General features: G+C 44.1%; 1 protein-coding gene across 1 annotated transcript in view; it reads left to right on the top strand.

The window, feature by feature from the left end:
• MYO10 (myosin X) overlaps nucleotides 1–13,934 on the top strand; it is a 202,110-nt gene that overhangs the window by 78,416 nt on the left and 109,760 nt on the right. The window contains exon 3 of the mRNA XM_074329057.2: nucleotides 10,166–10,324. The gene's annotated coding sequence lies outside the window, so the exon portion shown is untranslated. The remainder of the gene's footprint in view (nucleotides 1–10,165; nucleotides 10,325–13,934) is intronic.

Here is a 13,934-nt window from a genome sequence, read left to right as displayed (position 1 = left end):
TGGAAAACGTCTTTCAATTCTTAAGTTATCAGTGCCAAGAAAATTTGTCATTAAAACTAGTAAAAAAAAAAAAAATCTTTTTAATCATTAAAACTCAAAATGAACAAATGTTTCTTGGAGTCCCAGGTTGAGTATCATTGGATTCATGCCACGGACACTGGAGGCAGAGGCATTAATTAGGAAGCGGTTGTAGGGTCTGGATGGAAAATGTCAGGAGTGACCATGGCCGAGGCGGGAGATGGGACGGGAGAGAAGATGGATTCCAGGCGGTGTCCATCATCCAGTCACCAGGACTTGGAATGTGGATGTGGTGGCCGGCAAAGGGGGTTCGGTTGTGCTGATGCTGGTTTCTGACTTGGGCAGCTGGTACTGAAAGTGTCATTCTCTGAGAAGGCGATAAGGACGTAGGCACAGCGTGAAGAGATGTGGGATTCTAGGTTTGGGTTTTTTTGTTTCTCTGTTGGGTGTTTTGTTGTCGTTGTTTTGAGATGCTTGTGAAACAGCAATGTGGTTCAGAATGGTAGGCATGGAGGTTCTGTACCAGAGTTCAAGTTCATGCTCTAAGGGTCCAGGCTTGTGACTGGGAAGAAAGGGCTCCAAAAAGGGCCCTTAAAATTAGAACGAGGGCCAGGATATTCGGATGGGAGCGAAGGAGCCTCAGAAGCAAGAGCTCGTCGACCAGTTGTTGAAGGACGTTCAGGCCAAGAATTGGGGTTCCTGGGTTTCACCCCATCCCTGCTTCTTGCTTTGTAGTTTCTCTGGGCTGAAACTTAAAACAAGCGGATTAGAACAGAAGCCGTTTTTGCTACTAATTCTTCGTGACTCTTGGTGGGGAATTCTTATTTCATTTTGTTTTGTTTTTGTTTATTTGTTTTGTTTTTTTGTGTGTGAAAGCAGTTCTACAATTAAAACAATTTAATTGAACCAGTTATATGTATGCAGATACGTTCATTGATAGCGATATTGATTGGACTGATTTCTCTTTGTAAGCCTAGAAATGTTGAACATTTTTAGAAAACGGGGAAAGAGTCCTAGAAAAGTATGAAAAAACAAAATTAAAAATGCCTACAAACATGCAACCCATTATTGGAGCTCTGATGTATTCTGTTACCGTCTTTTTGCCGGTATGTCTTAAACTTTTTGTGTGTTGAGATCATTGTAGACCCACAAGCACTTGTAAGCAGTGCTACAGAAAGATGCCCTGTGCCCTTTCCCCAGGGTAGCATCTTGCAGCATCACGACGGTGTTTCAGCACTGCTACAGTCGAGACCCAGGAGCGTCCTGCCCCACAAGGATCCCGCAGGTTGCACTTTTACAGCCCTCCCGCCTCCACCCCTCCCCCAGCCTCTGGCAAACACCAGTCTGTCTCCCATTCTCTATAACTTTGTTACTTCAGAAATATCACATAAAGGGAACTGTACAGCATGGAATCTTCTGGGACTGGCTTTTTCAGCTTGGCCTGTTACAGGTAAAGCTCCTATTGAATATTCACCTGCAAGGTTATGTCGAGTGAATGCCCAAGAGGACAGCTGCTGGTGTGTGTGTGTGTGTGTGTGTGTGTGTGTGTGTGTGTGTGTGTGCGCTTTAAAAAAACAAAAAACCTAGGATGCTACTGTGTGCGCAGAATAGTTTTATCAGAGATTTATTTTACTATAACTCTATAATGAAAAACCATTTGTATATTGTGATCTTTTCCCTCACACTGAATTCTTCAGCGTGGGAAGCCTGGCTGAAGGGGCGTGGGCATCGTCTTTTTCTGGGTAGGCTCGGCCTGCGCGGTGGTGTAAGCAACGGGAAAGCATTGAGACATATCCTAGCACAGCTGGAACAGCAAGGGGGACGTTCCTTGTGCAAATATTCCCCCAGAATTACACATACAATTTTCTTTAATGAATAAAAGTAATGTCGTTTAGCATTTAAAAGAAGTCTGTACATTCTTCAATAAAACCACAATTCCTAATGTTACGTATAATTCAGATTTGAGGTCTTAATTTCCTTTATTTGCAAATACTCTAATATGTTCCTTAATGTGTGGGTGTGTGTGGGGTGTGGGTGTGTGGTGTGTGAGTGACGTGTGTGCGGTGTGTCCGTGGTGTGTGTGTGTGTGGTGTGTGTGTGTGTGTGTGTGTGAGCCTTTCCTTCCAACTACGCCAGCTCACTCTAACAGTGAGCTTTCCTCTCTGGAGTCCTGAGGAGGGGTCAGGGCCGCTGTGTCACCCAGGCCTTCCAGTGGTGGGCGGGTGCCGGTGCAGGTGAGTTACCTGCCTTCAGTGCTGTTTGCCGTGTGGCACAGCTCAGCATCTCCACCAGACGATGTGTTGGCCACAGATTAGCTTCTTGGGTGTTTCAGATTTCTCGGACTCTTAATCTCGTTGGTCTGTCTGCAGACTCTGCAGTGTCATCAGAAAGACTCCTGCTCAGTGGTTAACATTTACTGTTCAGGGACTCAGCTGCCAGAACTTCCGTCCTTCTTGGCTTGTGCATGTCATCACTGGTGCTTTGGTGGTGCGTTCTTGTGCACGTGAGAGCAGGAAGAAACCCTCCATTTGGGGAACAACAGTGCTTGCAGTGATCTCACCTAGAAGTGATTCAAACATTGCTTACCTGTGGGTTTTCTACAAAGTTGGTCTCATCTCACTGAATTGCATTTCTGGTGCAATTTCTTCTTTGCATCTTGTCTCTAGCAAAACAGTGTCATTGTCACATGAGATGTTAGAGTTGTCCATAATGATGAGTAGGTAGAGAAATGTCTGCCCCCACTTAGCTGCTTACATGGCCCTCAGTTCCTTCAGGCCAGGCGCCACTGCAGGGCACAGGGGCCCCCACACCCTGCCCCAGCCGCACTACCCAGCAGATGCCTTGCCCTGCCTGGCCTCTGTATCTGCTCTTCCCTGGTGGCTGCCCTCCAGCCCTCATGGTTAGTTCCCATTGAACCTTGGGAGTTTGCTGTGTTACAGCCCCCACCGCATGGTTAGGATTGCCTGGGGTTTTTTTGTTTTGTTTTGTTTTTGTTTTCTGATTCCTCAGTGGACGGTAAGCTCTTTTTTATTCCCAGCGTCCAGCTCACAGCATGGCACTAATGACAGGGGGATCCAGAGAGAGTAAATGAAAAATAATGGCATAAATGAGAGATTAAACCCAACATGCTGGGGAGGCCGTGCACTGTGTGTTCCCCCCACCCTCTGTACCCCAGCTCTGGACTTCAAAGGGCCAGGGGGCTCTTTCCTATTTACTCCATCAATGTACCCCACAATTCACAGCCAGTCAGTGGCAGAGCTGGAATTCAAAAGGCCGTCTTTGAACTAGTGACCCCTCCGGTCTGATTCTGACATGCACGCTCTTCCATGATCCCAAGGAATTAAAGGTTAGCTGTGCTCTGTGCTGTCAGGCAGGTTTCCCAACTTCTCTGATCCTTTGTGAATTCATCCTTTAAAAAATGAGCAACAGTATTTCCTCCCCTGCTGAGCAACAAATGAGGTTAAATAATCAGGGTGCCCGGTGCTTGCAGCCAGCTCTCAGTAAGTACAGCTCCCTCTGCCCGGGCCGCTCCCTTATTTTGGTTCTGTACCCAAATGTCATGCATGCTGCTGCACTAGGCATTGAAAACCTGATGACAATTTAAATGGCTTAATCTCACAAACTAGCCTGAGTCTTTGAAAAAGAAAATATCAACCTTTGTTTTATCTATACTTAATAGTCGGTTATCTAACAAACTCACCCAAGGGAGTTTAAAGGAACAGAACATTTATTTGTATAAAGATAATTTTAACATCCTGTGCCCTGCTTAGTAGGATGCCGAGTCTCTGACAAATGGGATCTGAAAGCACCCGTTTTTTCCCATTAGACATGTCTAATTTTGTTTTTGATTAGATTCCAGTGGAACTTTCTAGTGGACTTTACATTTTCGTGCCCCAAATATTTCTGTAGTCTCCGGAGGCAGCAGCAAGATAACAGGCCAAGACAGACTTTTCAGTTCAGTGGACGTGTTTAAGAGCAGAGCCGAGTCGCTGAAGCTTGGCGTGAGGAGGCTCAGGTTTCACTGACATGACTGCGCATTGTAGCCACATGTCAGGAGCAAGCATCTTAACCTTTGTCACCGATCATACTTTCATTCATGAATTAATGAGTCAATAAACAAAAGAAAGAAGGAAAAGACATTGAGAGGCATCTCCAGACACAAAGTGGAATTCCAGGGAAGACCTACGCAAGGCAGTGGGATTTCTGCAAAGGGATTGAAATGGAAGAACAAAGGGTTATGTCAAGTAGTTTTTCATCGGCACACAGGTCAGGATCCTCATAAAAAAGGGAGAACCACGTGTGCATCCCTCCCTTTTGCTGCATCTCTTCTCCCGCACAGCTGGTGTCCTGGCCCTTACCTAAAGAGCATGAGCTCCCCCATCTGTGCTGACTCTGATTTCCATATAGAACGTTCTGCGTTGTCCCTTGCGTTGTGTCCCCCTCCCAGGACCAGCTCCTTTCGTTGAGCTCTCCTTACTTCCAATCAATATGACTTTACCCACATTATTTTCTTTTGTTTTCACAATAATGCTATGAGTTAGATGTTAGTACCATCATTCTTATTTCACAGATGGGGAAAATCGTGGACCAGAGAAGTGACCTTGCTGATTGTCCCTGTGCTACTGGTCGCATAGATCTAGGAGAAACGAGTCACCCAGATCTGACTCGAAGGGCCTGTTTTGGTCATTACCCCACTCTGCCTCTCCTTACATTTTATACCCATTGGGAGGCCAGGAGCACGTGTTCGGTCCTTACTGGGTCTGTATCGTGGGCCAAGGCTGGGGAGCAAGGTCTCCATGCTTCCTGCCCTCACGGTTTTCAAACTGGTTTGTGACCTGTAATAGTGAGGTGTGAAATCAGTTTAGAGGGTCACAGCCAGCATTTAAGAGAAATAGAATGGAAATATTGGGGTGCATCGAATATTATGATAAGTGTTTTATGAAGCTGATGAAACTGTGAGCAGTAGTTTTACAGTATGAAACATTTCTTACTGTAGGCTGTGGTCCAAAGAGTTGAAAGTTATTGACCAGAGGCTCCAGAGTGGGGGTGAGACGGCTATAAGTAAGAGAATAGATGAGATAAGTGACTACAAACTGTCATAGGAGCTATGAAGACAGCACATGTGACAGAATAAGGAGGAGGGTGGCAGGGTGCCTTCTGAGAGGGTAACACTGGGGCTGAGACCTCCAGGAAGAGAGTAGTAGGGTGTCAGTGACCCAGACACAGGTGTGAGGACCCTGGGCCAGGGAGACAAAAGTAGAAACAGTATGGACCCTGTTGCCTGACCATAATACAGTACAATTAGAAAATAGTAACAAAAATATAAGCAGACCCCAACGCCTGGTAATGATCTTTCCCACTGTTGTCACCGTCACCCTTAAGTTGGGTCAAATGAGGAAGAATCAAAAACTCAATTCCATAATGTTGTCATTCTGACCTTTGATTTACCTCTACTCTATTCATCGTTTTTCGTTCTTTGTTTCTCTGTTTCATGAAAGGTTTTGCTTATAGGTAGGTGTTGGCTCATTCTCATCACTTTTTCTAGACTCTGTGTTGACATCTGGTTGGTTGGCATGTCATGGGATTTCTAGACCAGGGCATTGCATCCTTGGCACTTTTGGCATTCGGGCTGGATAATTCTTTGACATTTAGCAGCATTCCTGGCCTTCTCCGACTTGATGTCAGTAGCACCCTCCCCTCCTCCCCCAGTTGTGAGACATCTTTACAGATGTTGCCAGATGTTCCTTGGGGGACACCATTGAGAACCGCTGTAGAGAAAATTCCAGGCTAGCATGAGATGACGTTACCCAGACTGAGAATATTCTCTAGCCCATCCATTCATCGAGAGGACAAAGTAAGATTTCCTTTTCTTTCTCTTCAATTGAAAAAGTCAAGTATTATGACTGGGGGTTCCTGACAACTTGTAATAAAGGAAAATCTGTGTGTATCACTCTAGGCTCTAGAAATTATTGCGTAAGCTTGGTGGTGGTTTCCTTGCACTGTATGTCCTATCCTAAGGTTCGAAATAAAAGGGGATTGATAATGGCTCAGCTGTTTTTATCTAATTAATGGACTACATGTCTTTTCATTCTTCGCACAGAAGTGGACCCAGCCTTGGGCAAGCAAGCCTTCACTGAGTTGTTTTTCCAGTAGTGTTGATTGGTTTCCTGTGTTCTGTTCCCATGCTTAACACAGATCGTCTTGTGACCAACGGCTTATATTTCTATAACAGGAGCTATTTGTTCTGAGGGCCCATTTTCTCTGAATTGATTCCCTCTTATGAATTTTGCACGTTTTGCTTCATTTCTTAACTGTACCACTTTTCTCTTAGTATGAGCTCCATTAAAGTAACTCAGTTTATTCTGAGTTGGGCTTTTAGGAATACATTTTGTCACCGTATTTTGACTATTGTCTATTCCCGAAAAGTTCCTATAAAAAGAATTCCATTTCTTCAACCTAGGATTTCCTTTTCCTCTGTTTGGGAGGAATCTTGCACAACTAGTACCCTGTTAGTTGTTACACATAGATATGACTTGAGTGTACGAAGGGCTCTTCTTAAAAATTCTTAAATAAGATGGTGGGTCTTACTAATCCTTGGACATCTTTGAAAATTCCATCAGCTGTTTGTCCAGACAGTATGCATTGACACCCTGAATGCAGGGGGCTGGTTCTATTCCTTACTTAGGGTTTTTCCTTCCTGCCAGTGAGGCTGTCCCCAAATACCTAATATAAAGTAACCCCTTTTGGTACTTAGTCCCCTTACCCTCTTCATATGTCTTCATAGACATTCATTACCATCGGCAATGCTCTATATTTACTTGTATATTTGGAGTATTTTCCCTTCCCTTTATTGGAATGTGAACTGTGTTCCCAGTGCTTAGAATACAACCAGTAAATATTTGGTTGAATGAATGGATTTTCTTAATTTATCAGACATTTATTTCGTGCCTTCAATGTACCAAATATTTAAGATCTTTATAAATATTAACCCATCTTTGAATGAATGGATGGTGCTCCTTACATTTCCTTCACAAGTATGTTTTCTCTATTATTCCATTTTTCTTGGAAATAGTCACTGTTTTGAGCAGCTGCAGTCCTATATCTTGGCAGAATGTTTCTATCTTTTTTTTTCTGTTTGTAGCCTCTTGTTTATTAACTGTTATATTCCATCATGATTCTGTCTCCTTGAGGTCATGAGAAGGATTGTTCTAGTTCTTTTGATTTCTCCTCTCCTGGCTGGGTATAGGTCCACATTTGATACACAGTATGGTCCTGAAAATATACGAGCAAGTCAGATGTACGAAGGTGGGGAACTCTATTTACAATTCATAGCCATTTTTTCCAGTGGCCATATGACCAGCTTTGAGCTGTTTACTCGGGATCACATATTGTCTTGCTGTTCCCAGTGCACTAAAAAAGACAACGAAATGTTTACATACGATGTAAATAAATACACATATATATGTACACTTATATCACACACATGTATATTAGTGTCTAAGTGTTGCACTGTGTGGAAGATTATTTGCAAACAGCAGAATCAACGTAAATACAGGCAACATTTTTAATATTCTAAATTATTTCTGTCCTCAAATTCTGGAAATCTCCATATATTCAGACAATTAGTGCAAAAAGTTGTTTGTTTTCATGTTGGGAAGGATTTGCTGAGGGTGAGTTTGCAGGGGTTGAGCTCCTATAGCTGTGCTGGCTTTGGTGTCATGTCTTCGTTCCTACAGGAAAAATTCCCCGGGGAACTTAAGTACTGTGCCTGCCCGTTGTGTTGGCAGGAGCTTTGAGTGGGCAGCCTGAGGCGTGACCTTCCCCGTGTGTGCTGGGAGTGGAGAGGGGACCCAGAGTGCTGCTTTGCCCTCAGCTGGCCAGAAGTTCCCTGGGCCAAATTCTCTTCTGCCCCTACTCTCACCGTCGCTTTTGATGGAAGACCAACTACCCTGCCCAACTGCCGTAGTTTTGGAAAACCTCCCTGGGTTGGCATCATAGGCATGTAGCAAGCTGGGGAAGGCAGAGTTCCAGCTGTTCGCTTCTGGGATTTTCCAGGACAGCCTAGAACTGCTTCTCCTCTTAAATCTCTCTGTTTAACTTTCTTCCATGGTGTTTGTGAGTTAAAAGGAAAGCTTGGGTGTCTTAAGTGTTTGTACACTCTGGAATGTTTCTGTGCGTTTTTCTGTAATACTTTGTTACCCTTGCTGTGGCTTACTCCACCCTACATGCCCCAGCCTGTGGGTGCCCACGTGGCGGGGCTGGTCACCTTGCTGTGAGCCAGGGCTGCCGGGGCTGGTGCACCTCCTGGTGGGTGTGTATGCACAGGAAACGGCTGGGGAGAGAGGCTGGTCCTCCGAAGAGATGGCTGGGTGTCTGCCCTGGCCTTGAGCAGTTTCTCAGGACTGGTTTTGACCAACTCTTGTGGTTCATCTGGCAGAAATGCCACTGCTGAGTTTTAATTTTTCTCTAGAAAAATAAAACATGCCATTTTCCATGGCTTATGAAAACCATTGGATTGGTACTTTTGCTTTCCCCGGTGTGTCATTCTCTTTTTGCAATAACATACCATTTGTTGCCATGTAGGCAACTGGTCGATATTTAAAAATAGAATCCCTAGGATGGCCCGGTGGCTCAGGCAGTTGGAGCTCCATGCTCCTAACTCCAAAGGCTGCCAGCTTGATTCCCACATGGGCCAGTGGGCTCTCAACCACAAGGTTGCCGGTTCAACAAATCGAGTCCCACGAGGGATGGTGGGCAGCGCCACCTGCAACTAAGATTGAACATGGCACCTTGAGCTGAGCTGCTGCTGAGCTCCCAGATGGCTCAGTTGGTTGGAGTGCGTCCTCTCCAACCACAAGGTTGCCAGTTCGACTCCCGCAAGGGATGGTGGGTTGTGCCCCCTGCAACTGGCAACGGGAACTGGACCTGGAGATGAGCTGCGCCCTCCACAACTAAGACTGAAAGGACAACAACTTGACTTGGAAAAAAGTCCTGGAAGTACACATTGTTCCCCAATAAAGTCCTGTTCCTCTTCCCCAATTAAAAAAAAAAAAGTACTGCTTGCATTATTTAAATATATATATATATAGAATCCCCAATCAGAAAGTCCTGCAAATATTCCAGAATGTTGTTTGTTTGTGTACAGGCCCACGTGAGGGTGTGTGCCTCTGAAGACTACCTATTTTTCATGTTACATAGGTTCTTGCTTTTTACATTTTAGTGTTTTGTGTTAAGGGCGAATATAATAAAAGTGTAAAATGAATAAATATGGAGGAGACGCTATAACTGAGTGACGTTGTTAGTACGACACGAGTTTGTACAGAAAGCTGGTCAAACTTTGGTCAACAAATGGAGCTGACTGGACATGGTTAATCCTAAACCAAATCAGTGGTAGTAAATAGAACGCTGAGTAGAGCTGAGACATAAATGCAAATTCAGTAATCAGTCGCACAATATCGGAGTTGTCTCGTGTGCGTGCTATACAGCATGCATGCCACCTCGTCTCGAGTGTTGGAATCTTAAGGAAGACAGGCTGTCAAGCAAAGAGACGAATTTGATTTTAAATTTGAGAGAGGATTTGTTTTGCCCAGAGTTCACATGAATGCTGTATATCCCGATTGTGCGAGGACAGTGTCCAAAGATGTTTTTTTCCAACATTACTGTGCCAACGTGTTCCAGTCGTTGAAGAAGTGTTTGGACATGTGGTGAATTTATGTTAACACTTAAACGGAGGAACGTTATTATGAAGCTTTGAAATATATGATCCCGTGTGAAACATTATGTAGTGACACCGAGTTACTTTCTAGAAGCTTGGTTAGCCAGTTTCTTTACTGATTTGTATCAGTTGGAGAGATAGGCAGAGACATGAATGGTAAATTTATAATTTCTGTGGTTCCCAAAGGATGGTGAGCCCTTGAACTAATGTCTTTTAGGAATACCAAATAGCAATTGTCAAAATAATTGGTTCCCTTAAACAGAGGTAGGTGGCACAAAGAAAATGAAAAAGTTCTCTGCTGTGTATTTTTTATTGGCCAATTCAGGATCTTGCTGCTGAAATTGGACTGAGTTTGTATTGTAAGTCCGGGAAAGTTCTAGAAACTCTTCATTGCTGATAACTAAACAATTGAATTTATTCCCACCCCATCAGGTATTCACATACAAGCAGAGCACAATTACACACCAGAAGGTGACCGCCATGCACCCCACGAATGAGGAGGGCGTGGATGACATGGCCACACTGACAGAACTCCATGGGGGCTCCATCATGCACAACTTACACCAGCGATACAAGAGAAATCAAATATACGTAAGTGCCCCTCTGATGCCCTTTCAGATTCCCTTGTTTGAATTTTTTTCCTTTTTTTCCTTTTTTTGTTTTTGGTTTTCAAATGATTGTTTTCAGTGAGTATTTCCTGCCTTTTGAGACTCTGGTTAATTTAAGTAAAACTGTGTTTTCAGGTGTTTTGCCAAATTAGAAATTTGGCTCGGTAAATCATGTTCTTCGTGTTTATCGCCTTGATTTTATGAGAAGAATTACTTAAATTGAAGGGTAATTTGGCCTCTTTCTTGTTGTGAATGCATTCTGTTTGTAAGTGCTCTGTTGTCATAAAGAAGGCGTGAGCAGTGATTTGACTTCCTCTATTAAGGGCGAGGGGGCATGTGGTGTGCAAACCAATGTATCTGAGCTTAAGCTTTTTTCTCATTTTCTTGTTTTTCCTCCTTTTATGGATTTTTTCCCTTTATTTCTGGTTCTGGAGCCCACCCAGGGGGATATTTGGATTCAAGGGAACCCATCTTCCTTATTTGTGGGCTCTGTTTGGAATGGAGACACGGCATAACAAGCAGACGTTTTTCTCTCAACATTTATGAAACGTGACTGTTTCTATATTATAAAGTAATGTTTAAAGTCCACTCCTAAAATAACCAACCACTTTTTGACGTTCCAGTACTTATATTACATTATCTGTCAAGATGGATTGGCCTGCAGATTTTATTTCTTTTTGTCTGCCTGTTTGCAAGTCTTCACAGTAAACTGGGGCGACTGCTTATACGTGTTTATTTTTCATGTCAAGTTCAAATTCATAGTTTTCAAAAAAAACAACAACGTTTACTATTGCAAAACCCTTCATCTTTGAATAATTGTTGTTCTTTCGGAGTTACATGTTGCCAGTACATTGGTGATTATCAGCCTTTACACAGCTCGAGGTGCTAACTGAAACTCAAGGCCTGCCTAGTGTTAAGGTTCCTCCAGTTTATCTACCTCAGACCGAAAGAAGAGCTGGGAAAGAGGAGGAATGAGAGCTTTGTGGGTTTAATGCTTAATTCTATTCATTTTTCTTAAGTATGTATATTTGCCTTCGTTTTACATTGTGAAAGTGTTATTTTTGCCAGATTGACCTAATGTTTGCCAAATGTTTCCAAACAGCCCTGTCTAGAGAAATTCAATCGTGTTGTAGTTCTCTGACTTGCTGAGTGTGCTTACATTAAGTCTTTAGATGTAAAATGTTTCCCATATGTTCTGCAGAAAAGGTAACGTTCATACATGTTTATGTACAAGTGGCTGTGTATTCTGGGCCATCCATGCGCTGGCAGAACGTGCATGGATTCCTCTCTTCCCATCTCAGAAATCTCCTTGTCGGTGGCAGTGAGCTCCCGCCGTCTCATGGAATGCTCCACACCTGTGTTTTTATTATTAAGTATTTGACACTGTCTTGTAACTGTTTACATAGCACGGTCCTTCCTGGGTTTGTCGAGGACTTATTTTGTCTTTCTTGAGCCAAGGACACAGCCTGGTGCCTGGTAGTTGTGCAATAAGTGTTTGTAAAATAAATGCCATGCATATTAGAAATAACCTGTTCTAGTGGAGAATAAAATGTGAGGCTCGATTTAGAATTTTTGTCTTGGTGTTTGTCTCTTGTAGGTGAGTGTTTCAGCACTCATATCCTTACACACAAGTTCTCATTACACATTTAATAGTCGAGAAAATGCAAGTCAATTTGGAGGAAAACAAACAAACTATGGATTTAAAAGGCAGAGCCTTTTAAAAGATTTTTTTCCCCCCATTCCACGATGATGACATAAACCTGACAGCTAAATTGCCCCAGAAACCCTGTGAGTGCAATCTTGTCCTTTTTTCTCTGAAATGAAGATCACTTCCCTCCACTTTGGGAGAAAACCATAGGATTTTTGTACATCCAACTTGCAGTTTAATTCAGTGAATTTTGCCTTTATGTACCTTCCTTTGGAGATTTGCATAATTGTATTATTATCCATAATGCAGCCATAATGCAGCCACCATGATTTTCTTTTTTTTTTTTTTAATTCTACTTTATTGGGGAAGGGGAACAGGACTTTATTGGGGAACAGTGTGTACTTCCAGGCCCTTTTTCCAAGTCAATTTGTTGTCCTTTCAATCTTAGTTGTGGAAGGTGCCGTTCAGCTTCAAGTTGTCCTTTCAGTCTTAGTTGTGGAGGGCGCAGCTCAGCTCCAGGTCCAGTTGCTGCTGCTAGTTGCAGGGGGCACAGCCCACTATCCCTTGCGGGAGTCAAACCGGCAACCTTGTGGTTGAGAGCCCGCACTCCAACCAACTGAGCCATCCGGGAGCTCAGCGACAGCTCAGCTCAAGGTGCTGTGCCCAATCCTAGTTGCAGTGGGTGCTGCCCACCATCCCCTGCAGGACTGGAGGAGCTGAACTGGGTACCTTGTGGTTGAGCCCACTGGCCCATGTGGGAATCGAACCAGCAGCCTTAGGAGTCAGGAGCATGGAGCTCCAACCACCTGAGCCACTGGGCCGTCCCCACCATGATTTTCTTATCGCTGAAGCTGTTTGCAGTGGGTGCCAGTACCTGTCAGACTGTCCCATCAAGATAAGGCCACCGCTTGTCAGAAAAACACAGCTTTGCCGCCTCTTATCCTAGTGCGGAATGATGCCTGTATATTTTTAAAAGACAAACAATGGTACAGGTGCTACATTCGTTCCGCCTTTCTGCAGGCTCTAGGGGAGGTCCATTTCGCTCTCGTTCCTGGTGCTGGCACAGTTCAGTTATTTGCAGTTGTAGGACTGAGGTCCTCGTTTTCTTGCTGACTGTCAGCTGAGGCCTGTTCCCAGCTTCTAGACGCCCCCTTCCTTCACCTTCAACGCCAGCAATGGTGAATCGATTCCCTCCATGTTTCAAACCTCTCCTCCCTCATCTCTCTTTCCGACTGCAGCCAGGAAAGGTTCCCAGCTTTTAAGGGTTCATGTGGTTAGACTGGGCCCACTATCTCAGAGTTTAATCACATCTTCAGAATCCTTTGGCTGTGCAAAGGACTGTCACGTCGTCACATGTTCTGGAAGTAAGGCGTGGACATCTGGGGAGTGAAGGGTGCGTTTTTCTGCCTGCTGTGGCTGCCCTCCTTTGAGTCATGTTATTGAGAAGGAACTGTGGGTCTGTCCCCCACTCTGGGTCTTGCATTTGTTGGCTTTCTGGTCCGAGTTGGCAGGGTACACAGGTCACTGGTGAGCAGACTCATCTCCAGGTGAAGAGGTCTGTTATTTTGTGCTAAAAAGGACCATTAACTTTTCTCTCTTTGGGGAATCCCCATATTACCTGACGACTTGACCAGACCCCAATAAAATATTTTTTTTCCAGCCTCTGAACTCCTACATTAAAGTTGGGGTACAGAGCGATGAAGGGATAAAGCACTCAACAGACAAAACTTTAGTCTGTGTTCTAAAGCAGAAGAGCATTCCAGATGAGCAAGGAGGGTTCTTTGTGCCCCCACCAGACAGCCTTCCTGATAGCAGGCTCCCTTACAACACCTCTATGAAGAATTCTTGGCTGTTTACCACAGCCTGGGCTGGAAGATTCCATTAATGAGCCTTCAAGACATACAGAAAACTTCCAGCTTGTGAAAATTTCAGGGGAATTACACAG

This window comes from Rhinolophus sinicus, chromosome 3 (assembly GCF_057876585.1).
Source record: "Rhinolophus sinicus isolate RSI-liver-muscle chromosome 3, RSI-T2T, whole genome shotgun sequence".
In the NCBI taxonomy this organism is placed as follows: domain Eukaryota; kingdom Metazoa; phylum Chordata; class Mammalia; order Chiroptera; family Rhinolophidae; genus Rhinolophus; species Rhinolophus sinicus.
The sequence above is the reverse complement of the archived record's forward strand: the minus strand, read 5'-3'. Positions and strand labels throughout refer to the sequence as shown.